General features: G+C 32.7%; 1 long non-coding RNA gene and 1 other non-coding gene across 9 annotated transcripts; one reads left to right on the forward strand and one right to left on the reverse strand.

The window, feature by feature from the left end:
* Nucleotides 1–7,780, forward strand: LOC107954896 (uncharacterized). Of its 8 annotated transcripts, none has more exons than XR_001699741.2 (6): nucleotides 1–470; nucleotides 4,863–4,972; nucleotides 5,209–5,371; nucleotides 6,361–6,632; nucleotides 7,041–7,091; nucleotides 7,583–7,780. It is a non-coding gene; the product is annotated as an uncharacterized lncRNA (long non-coding RNA). The 8 variants fall into 8 exon arrangements; XR_005916306.1 differs by having other exon boundaries at nucleotides 6,361–6,426; nucleotides 6,518–6,632; nucleotides 7,041–7,780; XR_001699739.2 differs by lacking the exon at nucleotides 7,041–7,091 and having other exon boundaries at nucleotides 6,361–6,426; nucleotides 6,518–6,632.
* Nucleotides 7,781–10,383: 2,603 nt separating this feature from the next.
* On the reverse strand, nucleotides 10,384–10,490 carry LOC121219768 (small nucleolar RNA R71). The gene has a single exon (XR_005916659.1). It is a non-coding gene; the product is annotated as a small nucleolar RNA R71 (small nucleolar RNA).
* Between the last annotated feature and the right edge of the window lie 3,689 nt (nucleotides 10,491–14,179).

Genomic DNA, 14,179 nt, shown 5'->3' on the forward strand with positions numbered 1-14,179 from the left:
CCCAAATCGATAGATTTTCTTGATGATCTCCCCGTTTCGCTGACCAAAAATCTACCCAGCAGAATTAATGTCATCTCAAAGCAAGGAAAATCCAATGTTTTTGTCGAAAAAATAGAAGTTACGACCCTAAATTCTGATTGCCACTCGGTCATAAAATTTGTTGAAATTAGAAACCCCAATAATTCCAAAGGTAATCAACCTATTAATATTTCTTCACGAACACAAGATGAAAGAAATGTTGGTTCAGATACATTGAAAATGGGAGATACTAAACGTCCAAGGAAAGACTCCCATATTCTTCAGGGTAAAAGGAAGTAAATTTAAGGTTAGGGCTAATTCTTGTGAATCGGTTGTTGAAGCGATGTCAAAGGTGGTTGAAAAAACTGGGTCTAACAGTCTAATTATGGATTCAAGTTATGGACAAGGGGCTTTGACGAATCTCAGTGAGGTGGCTACCCTAGATGTTTAAGGTGTGTTTGTTCAATTTATTATTTAATAATTTTATTGAATGATACCAAGTATTTTTGTTTGGAATTTTCAAGGGTGTGCGTCTCCTAAGTTTGCTTGTATTGTTAGAGAGTATTTTGTGGATTTTGAGATTGATGTTGCTGCTTTTCATAAAACAAAAGTTAGTGGTCCAAAAGCTAATGAAATCATTTCCAAGATTGGTTTGGATTGCTCCCATGGGATTGAGGCTCGAGGTTTCACCGGGGATTTATGGATTTGTTGGAAGAATAGTATCCATATCCAAATAATTCATAACGATTCTCAGTTTGTTCATTGCCGCTTAGGGAAGAAATTGAGCTCCACAAATATTCTAGTGCAGTTATTTATGGTTTTTCAGATAAACAGAAACGTAAAATATTGTGAGATCGGTTGGATCTTGTTTCCCGCTCCATTAAAGAGCCTTGGTTCTTAGTGGGAGACTTCAATTCACTGCTTTCTCCTAACGAAAAAAGAGGGGGTAGACCTATTACTTCTGGTTATAGGTTATTCCAGACTTTTATCCTTAACAATGGTTTGAGGGACCTTTGTTTCAAAGGCCTGCAATTTACTTGGAAACTAGGGGCTATTTTTGTAAGACTTGATCGAGCAATCGGGAATAGTGAATGGTGTCATTCTTTTCCTGATACAATTGTTCTTCATCTTCCTCGTCTCAAATCTGATCATAAGCCCATCCTGCTACCTTTTCACACTCTTAGTCACAGCTTTCGCACTAAACCTTTTCACTTTCTTGCTTCTTGGATTTCTCATCCGGATTTTGCACAATTTGTTTGAGATAATTGGATGAGTGGGTCGGAGTTATTTGGTGATCTTATCTCCCTCACCAATAATCTTAAAAGATGGAACTCTGAGGTCTATGGTCGCATATTTCAAAGAAAATGACCAATAGCTCATCGGTTAGGAAGGGTTCAAGCTGCTTTGGATAGAAGATGGTTTAGCTCTTTATTAGATCTTGAGACCGACCTAAGAATTGAATATGGGAAAATTCTTTATGAGGAAGAATTATTTTGGAGGCAGAAGTCGAGATTGGGATGGATTCAATTAGGGGATTGAAACACGAAGTTCTTCCATAATAAAGATATCACAAGGCAAAACTTTAATAAAATTTCTGTTGTGAAATTTGGCTATAGTTGGTGTTATGACATTGAGACTCTTCATGATGAGGTGATTCATTTTTTCTCTTCTTTCTACTCTTTGGATGACTCTTCTTGTACCCCGTTCCCTTTACATGGTTATTTTTTGAAACTTGATTCTAGAATATTGGATTCTTTATCTCTAAATATTATTGATGAGGAAGCTCATAATGCATTATTTAGTAATGGGTCCTTTGAAAGCCCCGAGTCCAGATGGTCTTCATGCTCTTTTTTTCAGAGTCAATGGAACACGATCGATTTGGATGTGTGTTATTGGGTTTGTGGTATTTTTTCAGGACAATCTCTTAATCGTTCTATTAACAAGATACCCTTGGTTTTCATTCTTAAAATTATGAGCCTTGAATCTCTCTTGCAATATCGTCCTATAAGCCTCTATAATGTCCTTATAGGATTGTAACCAAAATAATTGCGAACCGTTTCAAGCCTATTCTCCCTTCTCTTATCGCTCAAAATCAAGTTAGTTTTGTGGCAAGGAGGCGAATCACAGATAATATTATAATTGTTCAGAAGATTGTGCACTCAATATCTAGTAAAAAAGGCAAGAAGTCATGGATGGCCATCAAAGTGGATTTAGAGAAAGCGTATGACCGAATCTGTTGGGACTTTATTGAGGAAACTCTTTTGGATGTTGGTTTCCCTTTGACTTTAGTTAATGTCATCATGGAATATATCACGTCGATCTTTATGCAGATTGTGTGGAATGGAAGGCTTACTAATGAGTTTGTTCCTAAGAGAGGTATTAGGTAGGGTTGTCCATTGTCTCCTTACATGTTATTTGTATGGAGAGACTAGGTTAGTTAATCCACAGAAATGTTGAAGAGAATGTTTGGAAGCCTATTGTTCTGGGTAAGGACGGACCTCCCATCTCACTTCTTTTCTTTGCAGATGATCTCTTCTTGTTTGTTAAGCTGATGTTGATCAGGCGCATAAGATTAAGGATGCCTTAATTCTTTTGGGGCGACCTTAGATCATAGAGTTAATGGATAAAAAAATATGGTGTTCTTCTAAAAAAACTTGGAGGTTAATAACATTCATGCCATTTGTAAAATTCTCGAATTTCACCAATATGAAGATTTGGGAACTTATCTAAGAGTGCATTTGTTTCACAAGTGGGTCATCAAGGATACCTTTAATTTCATCGTTGGTAAGGTTAGGCAGAAGTTGGATAACTGGAATGCTATTATGCTTTCAAGGGCTCGACGAGTCACTTTAGCATGGATTGTTTTATTGTCTATTCCTAACTATTTTATGTAAACTGTAAAGATCCCTCATGATATTTGCGCAGAAATTGGAAAAATGTCTTTGGTTAGTTGGGGAGATTGCTGCCAACCCTTGTCAAATAGGGTCTTGGACTACGATGTCTTAAAGAATAGAAAAATTCTTCTATGCTTAAGTTGGGTCTTAATCTTCTTATGAACAATGAAGCGTTATGGATTAAAGTCCTCTGAGTAAAGTATAATATTACTAAGGTAATTCTTGAAGATATCTATTATAGTAAATGATCTTGTGTCTGGAAATCACTCTCAAAGATTTAGCCTTTGCTATGCCAAAGCCTACTCTAGTTTGTTGGTGATGGGAACCTTGTAAAATTTTGGACTGATAATTGGATAACGGATGTGGGCCCTCTTCTCAATTTTTTTTGTTCCCATCTCTTGTTGATGACTATATCACTTTGAATGAGGTTGTTTCTAGAGATGGAAATTGGAATTACGATTACTTACGTTGCTTTTTGGACAATGATATTATCTCTTATATTACCATAATCCCAACTTTGAACTTTCTGGTTAGTCAAGATGTATTGATATCGAAATGGTCTCCAAATGGTGTTTATACAGTCAAATCCGCTTACAATATGCTATTGGAAAATTACCTTAACCAATCCATCTCGAATTTGGTGGTTAAACTCTACTGCGGTAACGATACTATAGGAGAGGTCCCGCGGTAAAATAGCTTGACGCCAGAATGATAAAAAGCTTAATACATCTCATTCTTATTACTTTTTCATATTGAAAAAGTAATAAGAATGAAAAATGAAAAGGTCGTCTTATTCAAACCCCAATTATGAAATCTCCCTTGAATAACAAGTGGAAGCTTATTTGGACTTTGGATGGTCCTTAGCGGGTTCATTATTTCCTTTGCTTGGTACTCAAGGAACGACTATTGACTAATGTTGAACTTTGTAAAAAATGAATCTCGACGGATCCTTTTAGTACGATTTGTGGGAAAGCTAAGAAATATTGTATTCACATTTTAAGATATTGCTGCCTAGCACGAGAGGTTTGGAAACTTATTATTCCCTTTAGTCTCTAATCTCAATTTTTTTCTTCTTCTTTGTAGGATTGGGTGTTGGCAAACTTGAGGAATGTTTTTGGCCTAGAATATTAGGATGTGATGTGGTAATCTCTTTTTGGTATTATATGTTGGAAGCATTGGAATCAAAGGAATCTTAGGATTTTCTAAGGGATTCCTTCTGATGCTGCCAATATTATACAATCTGCATGGTGCTAGATGAGTTATATTAAGTCGAAGATTAGCAGACCTAGTGGTTCTATGAATAATCGACGTGGAAAATATAGGTGGATTCCACCACTTTCTGGTTCGATCAAAATAAATGTTGATGGTGCCTACAATCTATTTTTAGACCTTGTATCTTCGACAGTAGTGGCAAGAGATGAACATGGTAGGTGGTGTTAGGGGATTGGGAGAAAATTGGAAGATGTAGTGTTGAACAAGTTAAACTTTGGGCTATTTATGATGGCCTTCATCTTGCATGGGATTTTAATTGGAAGGAGGTTATTCTTGAGAATGACTGTGCTCAGGCTATTAAAGGTATTCATGGAGGCTTCAAAGGACAAGCGAATAGAGATTTGAAATTACTTATCCAAGAATTATGTATACGTGATTGGCAAGTTGTCATTAAGAAAATTCCAAAAGAAGCGAATTTTTCTTTGCATATCTTGGTAGGTCTAATGAAAGAGTTTCCGCTTGGGTTCCATGAGTTTCATGTTGCAACTACTAAAGTTGCTGATCAGATCCGATTAGATAATATTTCTATACTATCAAATTTTAATGTTGTCTTTGCTTGATTTTATTTGACTCTATTTTTTCTACAAAAACAGAAGCTAAAAGAAACAAAAAAGTAGAGCTGAAAAATAGGTGGGATCGTATCAGGCTTATTTCAAACTTGGATTTTTTTTCTTTCAGATCTATTACGGGCTCAAATTTTCTCAAGCTCGGGCCATTTCAGACTTTAAATTTGTTGGGCTCAGATCGAGCCGGACGGGCTTTGAAGGATTCAAATATTTTTGAAATCTGTAAGTTATAAATATTTTAATTTCGAATGTAGTAAGTCATTTTATTTTTATACGATGACAACACAATTCAAATTTGTCTTATAAAAAGCATAACTTATATATTTTAAATAAATTTATTGATAAGTGTTAAAAGTAACATGTTTTAATCTCATTCTTAAAATGATTTTGGGTGATTATCTGATGTTAATAGTGAATTTTATGCTCCTAATCCTTTAAATTCATGTTTTTATACTTAGGAGAGCATTCGAGAGCAAAAGGAGCAAAAAACGAGTGAAAATTGGAAAATCAGAGAAAGTTACAGGAGCCACACAAGCTGACCCGTTCCACATGACCTGGACACACAGTCGTATGAGCCACACGGCTTGTGTAAGGCTCTGAAAATAAGTCTAGTAGTTTCGGGTAAGTTTATCGGGTTTCGAGTGAAAATTGGGAATTAATCGAATTAATTAGCGAATTATATTCTTAATTAGTTAGCTTAATTTCATCTAAAAATCGATAAATAATATTCTGGAAAATAAAAATAATTTTAGAAAAATTAATTTTATGGTTTTAAATAATTTTTGGGTAAAAATAAATATTTTGGGTTAAATTGGAATTTAAAAATAATTTAAAATGGGGGGTTTAATTGAGTGATTTAAAATATTAATTAAATGAGACTAATTTGAAAAATAAGGGAAATGTGTAAGAGGTTTTATAGCAAATAAACTATATTTTTAGAATTTTGGAGGGAAAGAAGCAAATTGTAAAATAAGAGAAAAGGGGGAGTGGCCTAATGGCAGTTTCCCCAAATTTTGTAAATCAGGTCGGGGTTTTCAGTTTTAAAAACTCTACAACTATCTCACTTTTCACTCATTTTTCACCCGAATTGAGAGCTTTTTCTCTTTTTTTCATAAACCAAATATCAGAGAATAAATCTAAATCTTTTCTCTCCCAAAATTCTCTCTAAAATGTCTCGAAATAATTTTCAAAGTTTGGCAAAAAGTCATCCGAATTTCTTCAAGCATTTTGATTCAAACTTCTAAACCAATGATTTGAGTTCAATTGAAGGTAATCCTTATCTCTAAACATGTTTTTAAGTTTATTTTAATCATTATTTATTAATTAAAGTGATTATAATGGATTTTCAACTTTAATTTCTTCTTTCTTGAACTTGAGGATCAACAATGGTGACTCTTTAATTTTGCGTTGGAATCCAAATATTAATGGATGTCTAAGCTCAAAATAGGTCTAATAAGAGGTTTTTAATCTTAAACCAAAAGATCAAACACGTTTTATGGATAAATTTTGAGAAATTTGAATTTGATCAAGAACATGGATGATTTTTCTTGAAAATTATGAAACGGATAAAATGATGAAATTAACACTTAGAATACTTGTTATTGGACTAGGAATGAAGATTGGAAGTGGTTTGATGTGCTGAAAAGGGAGTTTAGTTGAGGAATTCAATATTTTGGGTTAGTTGAGCAACATTAGTAAGGTAGTTTAGAGCAATGATTTAGATTTGTATACTTTATCAAATTTTGTGTTTCTTGTTGCTATTGTTAGTTTGCAATGTATACTTTGTCTCTGTCCACATCAAGAGGAGGAATTTGCAAATCAGAATTGAAGCTTAAACTTGCTTATTTCAGCACATTTTTTGCTTAAAGAGCTAAGTGTGGAGGTGAGTGATATTAAGGGAAATTTGGTAAATTGGCTTGATTATGTGTTAAATTAAAGGTTTAATTGGTGTTATTAATGACTTAACTGCATATTGGATGGTTGGATTTGCAAAAATAAGTTTTATTTTATAAAAGAGCAAAATGACAATTTGTTTGATAAGTTGTGCATTATACTTTTAGCATGATTAAATTGTATGCAATAAATTGATATTTGGAGAATGAATTGCTGATTTATTTAACATTTGATAAATGTGTTCTAATTGGTACATGAATATTGTGAAAATGATATTTGTTATGCTTAATTTTATTGATGTTAAAATTGCTTAGCAACATGCTTTTACTTGAATTCTAACATCTTAAATTAAGTGATTAAGCAACAGATTTTATGCCTTTTATGTATGATTATATAGGGAACATTGCATGGTGGATCCGTTGGATATAGTTGGCATGCCATAGGATCTGTGAGTACTTACCATATTTGTGATATTGTGAGCATATATCTCTTGGTGGACTGATTTGTTTAGAGTAGAAAAGGGAGTATTGATCTTGAGTCTCCACTCATCGGGTTATTTATGGCACTATAAAGGGGCGCATGGCTTCGGCCCGCTCAATTCGAAAGACTGTATTTGATTTGTGGGAGTTTAGAGATCCGTTTATCTAATGTATGATCACACGTTTACTTATTGCCATGGATGTATTATGCCAATATAATTGATTGATTGTACCAATATAATTGAATGTTTATGTGTTAAAAGATGATTTTACGTGCCATGGAAAAATTGATTCTTAATTCTTGAAATAGCAAGTAATGTTATGGTGAAATGTTAACATGTTGTGACTGAAAATTTAATGCTTAATTTCTTTGATTTATGCATGATTGGGTGCAAATTACTTAATGTTTTTACTATCATTCACCGAGCTTTTTAAGCTCACACCCTCACATTTTGTGCAGAGAAATTTCAGGCGTAAGGAGTCGAGAAGCGAGTGTAAGGGTGATCCAAGAATAAGGCTCGGTACTAGCTTAAGAAATTCACTTTAGAGACTATATAGGGGTATTGTGATGCTTTTGGGACTAGTGTTATTTTACTTGTAATGGACATTGTACATTAAATTTTGGAATTTAATTTTGGTGATTTTATAATTACTTTAATACATGATTTTATGTCTAATTGATGTTTAATTTATGGTATATTGATGAGTGTTCGTACGATGGTTGATAACACGGTGTATGAAGCATATATTTTATACTAACAATGTTTAATTGAAGCTTACGATGGAAGGGATTGCTTGTGACTAAGGTATGTAGCTTGTGTGAATTAATTAATGTTTACTAAGCATGCAATTGGGTGTTAAATTTTGATTAATTTTTGCATATTTACTGTAAATAAATTAAATTGGAGATGTGTGGATGTTTATGGTAATTAATTATAGCTATTTCAAATTTAATGGGTAAATAAAATATGTAACATCAGGTAATTAAAAATAATTTTTGACAAAATAGGTGCAGTGGTCTACACACGGGCGTGTGGAAGGGGGACATGGTCGTGTGGGTTTTTGGGGGTTTGGTTTTTGGTTTTTGTAATCTAGTATTCTAATTTTCTTAATTTATAATTTAGTCTTAAAACTTGATTAGATTAATTGAAGCCTTTAATGATAGGGAAGCTTGGTAATATTTTAGGATTAGACTTGTAACTATTAATATTTGGTAGAAACACTCTTAATTTTTAATTTGGAAAATGTACTAAAAGTTATGATTTAGTCCCTAATAAGAAAACTTGAATTAGACATAGTAAATGAACTCGAATTAAGGTGAAACTTTTAGGGCTTTCATAATTTCACTAAAAGAATGTCGGTAACTATTTAGAAAAAAATTGGGATAGTTGATAAAATAACAAAAATACGCTTAAGTTTAAATACTTAGAAAAAAGTGTAAAAATGGTTCACAAAATTGCTTCCACATTAATAAATGATAATTAATTAGTCATAAATAAGGTGTTATAAGGTTGGGGTGTGCTTGAGTGGTCGTTAGCTAGAGAGTCGCTTTGGTGGCTAATGTAACGCTTCAAATTCGGGCTAGTCCGTCTCAGTCGGGTTTTGGGTGTCATAGTATACTGCACGACCATGTGGTAGGTCATGTCAATTTCGCGAATTTTCATCCTAAATTGTGGGAAATCACATTTTTTTAGGTTTTTCAAGTATTTTAAGATGTATATATGAAAAAAATAAGAAGAGAGGAGTGAGCCATCATGGAATATTCAAGAAAATAGCTCGAAGAACACCATTGAAGCCAAATCTGAAGCAGAGTTCCGTCAAGATTGAAGACTCCTATTTGATTTCTTTAGAGATTATCATGAGTTTCTTTGTTTCTTACGGTTATACTGTATCTTGAATGATTCTATTTTTAAGTAGAACTAATTTTGTAAAAACCTAGAGAGATGAACCCTATGATAAATTCCATCGTTTGATTTTTTTTATTTTAGGGAATAAATTCTTAGTTTCTTGTTCTCAATAATGTGTGCTTAATTCTTGGTTTAATATTTATAGATTATTGATCCATGTTTGATGTGCTTAAATCAGAGGAGAAATAGACCATAATTAAGAGTAGATCTTGCATAGTTGAGTGGAGTTACATGTAATCCTAGAAATAGGACTACATAAATCTACTGGATTAGAGCCACATCTAATAGGGGAATCTATAAAATTAGTTAATGTGGTAATAAGAGTTTTAATTAGAAAGAATTTTTAATTAATCAACCTGGAGTCAATTGTTCTTATTCTTGAAAGAAATATTAGTATAATTTAGGGATTTCTATGGATCAAGTTACTAAATACATAAATTGCGTAATTTAGATTGATAATAATAAATGAAATCTAGTTGAATTCTTTCTTAGGTATTGTCTCGCTCATTGGTTGTTAATAATTTATTTTCTTGATTTGTTCTTTACAGTGTTCATTATGTAATTTTAGTTTTTAATCAATCACTCTAACTACTCGGTTAAATAATAGAAAGACAGTAATTACTAATACTTTTAGTCTTTGTGGAACGTAATCTTTGCTCACCGTAGTTATACTATTAATTGATAGGTGCACTTGCATTAGTTAAATTTTTAATTGGTTTTGTGGACATCAAGTTTTTTGCGTCGTTGTTGGGGACTAAAATATTAGGAAAACTTTATTTTTATTAATTTATCCATTTTTTAATTTAATTTTTACATTCTAATTTTTCTTTTGTTTGATTCTTACAGGTTCTTTTAGTTTATGACTAGAGGTAACCCATTAGAACCAATAATTTTTTATAGTGAGATCGAAAAAACTGCTCGCAAAAATCATAGAGAGGTTAGAGAAGACAAGTTCAATAGGTTTTAATAGATGATCAAGAAAAAATGATATTACGTTAGAACCTCGGACTATGTATGACTATTCTAAGCTTACTCTGATTAGGGCTGAATCAAGAATTACTGCAAATAATTTTGAGATTAAGTTGAACACAATTCAGATGGTGCAGCAGTATGTTTAGATTGATGGTTTACAAGATGAACATTCGAAAGCTCATTTGGCTAATTTTGTAGTGATCTATGACACTTTCAAGATTAATGGTTTTACTGATGATGGCATACGCTTATGGTTATTCCCATATTCCTTGAGGAACAAGGCAAAACAATGGTTGAATTCATTGCTATGGGGTTTTATCACGATTTGGGCTCAAATGACTGAGAAGTTTTGTTAAAATCTTTTCCACCGGCTAAAACAACTAAGTTGAGGAATGAAATCTCTTCTTTTCTTCAGTTTGGTATTGAGATGCTTTAGGATACATGGGAGAGATTTAAGGATTTGTTGAGAATATGTCCTCATCATTGACTACCTTTGTGGCTCCAAGTTTAAACTTTTTACAATGGTTTGAATCCTTCGACTAAACAAATGATTGATATAACAGTTGGCGAAACATTGAATAACAAAACACCTAAAGCAGCTGTAACGCGTAGGTTTGTGCAAGTGTACACAGTCGTTATCAAGTAATAAGTAAGTATCGAGTTATCGTCTCCATAGGGGTTGTATTTGTGCTAAGTCACTTAATTTGTAAAATTATATTAACAATTTGGTAAATAAAAACACAATATAGTTGAGAAATGGAGATTAAAATATATTAAACTAAATGCAATGATCCCTAATGCAAATTATCCTAAGTATGCAACTATATGAATGAAATAGATTTTAGTAAAATTAAACACAATTTGCAACAATTATAACATAAATAAACTAGAACAATTACTTTAATTAAACTCAATTTATTATCAACATGCTTAATAACATTCGAAAAAACATTCCATGAGAACTCGATCTTTCATGAGTTTGGAAACCACATTAGGTCCTTCCGAAATCCTTTACTTAGTAAATACGCATTTTACTGATCCTTATTTACTAAGGGTTTCTTAGCATTCGTGTGAGGTAACAGGGACGTGTCAGGTTTGAAACAATTTAATCACACAAATCTAAAAACTATGCAGATAACAGAGCTTGGTTAGAGTTGTTATGCAACCTCTAATTTAATCGGGCCAGGATCTAAATTGAGCATGCACATTTCAATTATGTGTCCATTAGCTGTCATCTGGTCAGGACCACTGAGCTAATTCAGGTGCATTTCAATCACGTATGAACGAAATACAAACTTGGTTTTAATTGAAAACATGATCGATTGAGGCACAAACATTATAAGTATGAATCAAATAAATATTATTTAATCAAAGCAATCATCCTAGCTTAAATAAAATTAAGCTAACATTTTTGTAAATAAGAACAAAGAACACATATCAAACATCTTTATATTAAATTAAAAAAAAGGAATATTAAACCCAATCCAGAATGGCTGTCACCTAAGACTCCGACTGACGAGGCTCCTTCGTTCCTTTGCTTTACTCCTTTGCTGATGGCTCTCCAAGGTGGCTGACCAAGGGTTCTTTAAGAGGCTTAATTGCTAAAATCTCTATAAAGAGATGATGCTAGGCGTGGGAATGGAAAAGGCTAAGAGAATTTGGAGAAAAGAGAGAATGATGCTTGAGAGATGATGAATGAAGGAATGAGAGGGTCTTATTTATAGGTGAGGAGAGGGGGATAGTTTGCTAAAAATAGGAGTTTTTATCTTTTGAAGCATCTTCCATAGGTGGCCGGCCATAAATTGAGCAAGTTGAGCTGATTTTTCCTTAATTTTTGGTCAATTTGAGTGCCACAACAACTCAGGACTGAGACTCAGTCAAGTGCAAATCTTCAGGTAAATCTCTAATTTCTTCAACTCTTCAAGGACCTTGTGCAATTAAACCAAAAACTGGTTTATGGACAGCCATGTGCAGCTGAATTTTGGGGTTGACTTGGTCTCCAATGGACGGTTTTGTAATTCAACAAAGCTATTAGACCTGTCCAGAATAAATCAACAAGTTAGAGGACCAAATAATAAAATTTATCCAATTTAATTAATTAATTAAAAAACCCAAATTATTAATGAAATATTTTAAAATGAATTATTAAATATAATTTTATTTTATTATTTAATTTAATCATGTGTGACCCAATTTATGTCTTAAAAATATAATATATTCAAATTAATATAAAATAAGTCATTTATTGCATGAAAACTATATAATAAAGCATAAAATCATATTTTAATAATTTCTATGTCCTAATTTCATATTTTAACATAAATCATTAATTTATTAAACAATTACTTAGTTTTAACAATGGATGTAAATAAAAAAGGTGATAAATTACATAGGAAAAATTCTATATATTTTTCCGTTTATAGTAGCCCAAGAGCTTATTGAGGAGATGGCACTGAATAATTATTAGTGGCAAGTTACGAGAGTAAAACCTGCCAAGGCAGCCAGAGTTTTTGATATTGATGCAGTTTCTAGTTGGCAAGTTAGGTTGAAGCTCTTGGTAAAAAAAATGATGGTTTGAATTTTCTAAGTAGGTGAATCCGGTAATGCAATGTGATGCGACTAGAGCGAGGATGATTAATTTAGAATATTCACCCTTCAAGTTTAACATGGAGCATGAGCAAGTTGACTTTATAGGTAATAATTCTAGACCTCAAAATAACCCCTATAGCAATAGTTATAATCTAGGATGGAGGAATCACCCAAATTTTTCTTGGGGTGGTCAAGGAAATCAAATGTCAATACCCCCTCTGGGTTTTCAGCAAACTTATCAGTAAGAAAAGAAATCGAACCTTGAGGAGATGTTAGTTAAATTTATTTCGGTGTCCAAAACTAGATTTCAAAACACTGAGACAATTCTGAAAAATTAACAAACATCAACTTAGGGACTTGAAAAATTAGATTGGACAACTTGCTAAACTGGTTTCGGAGAGACAATAAAGTAGCTTACCTAGTAACACTGAGTCCAACCCAAAAGAGCACGTAAAAGCAGTTATGTTGAGGAGTGGGAAAGTGTTGTCTGAAACTGAAAATAAGTTGAAACAAGAAACCAATGAGAAAGATGGTGGGGTGGTAGAAAAGGAAAAAAAAATTTAAACATCGGTTATTAAAGAGTACAAAGCACCAATTTCATATCTGACAAAGTTGAAGAAAGTCCGCATGGACGAACAATTTGGTAAATTTCTTGAACTTTTTAAACAATTACATATTAACTTACCTTTTTTGAAGCTCTTTCACAGATGCCCAAATATGCAAAAGTTTTAGCTGTAAATGAATAAAATGAAGTTAGAAGAGCTATCTACTATGGCACTAAATAAGGAGTGTTCGACCATTCTCCAAAATAAACTGGTCATTAAGTTGAAAGATCCGTGAAGTTTTACTATCCTTTGTTTTATTGGTAGTTTAAACGTTGAAAAAGCATTGGCTGATTTGAATGCTAATATAAATTTAATGTCTTATAAAATGTTAAAGCAACTTAGTCTCGGGGAACCAAAACCTACTAGGATGAGTATTCAATTAGCTAACAGATCTATTAAGTATCCTAAGGGCATTGTTGAAGATGTACTTGTGAAAGTAGATAAATTCATATTCTCTGTTGATTTTATTAAACTTGACATGGATGAGGATATTGAGGTGCCTTCAATTTTAGATCAACCCTATTTAGTCACTACTAGAGCTACTATTAATGTAGGTAATAGTAAACTTGTGCTTAGGGTAGGTGATGATGAGATCATTTTTCAAATATTTGATGCCATGCGAGTTTCTAGTGAGCAAGATGATTCCTATTATTTTATCGATTGTATTGGTCATGCTATTCAAGATTCATTGTAGGAAATTATTCATAGGAACACATTGGAATCGTGTATTGTTCGATGTGAGGAGTTAGATGGAAATAACTTGCAGGAAATTAATCTGGATGCTAATGCGTCTCCATTGAGACAAAAAGATTTTGAGACCACTGAAGTAAATAAAAAATTAAAAGTAAAACCCTCTATTGAAGAACCTTCCAAACTGGAGTTGAAGCAATTATCGAATAACTTGGAATACGCATTCCTAGGAGACAATACTACACTACCAGTGATTATCACTTTAGATTTAAAACTGAATGAGAAAGATGAGTT

The sequence above is a fragment of the Gossypium hirsutum genome, chromosome D07, assembly GCF_007990345.1.
Source record: "Gossypium hirsutum isolate 1008001.06 chromosome D07, Gossypium_hirsutum_v2.1, whole genome shotgun sequence".
In the NCBI taxonomy this organism is placed as follows: domain Eukaryota; kingdom Viridiplantae; phylum Streptophyta; class Magnoliopsida; order Malvales; family Malvaceae; genus Gossypium; species Gossypium hirsutum.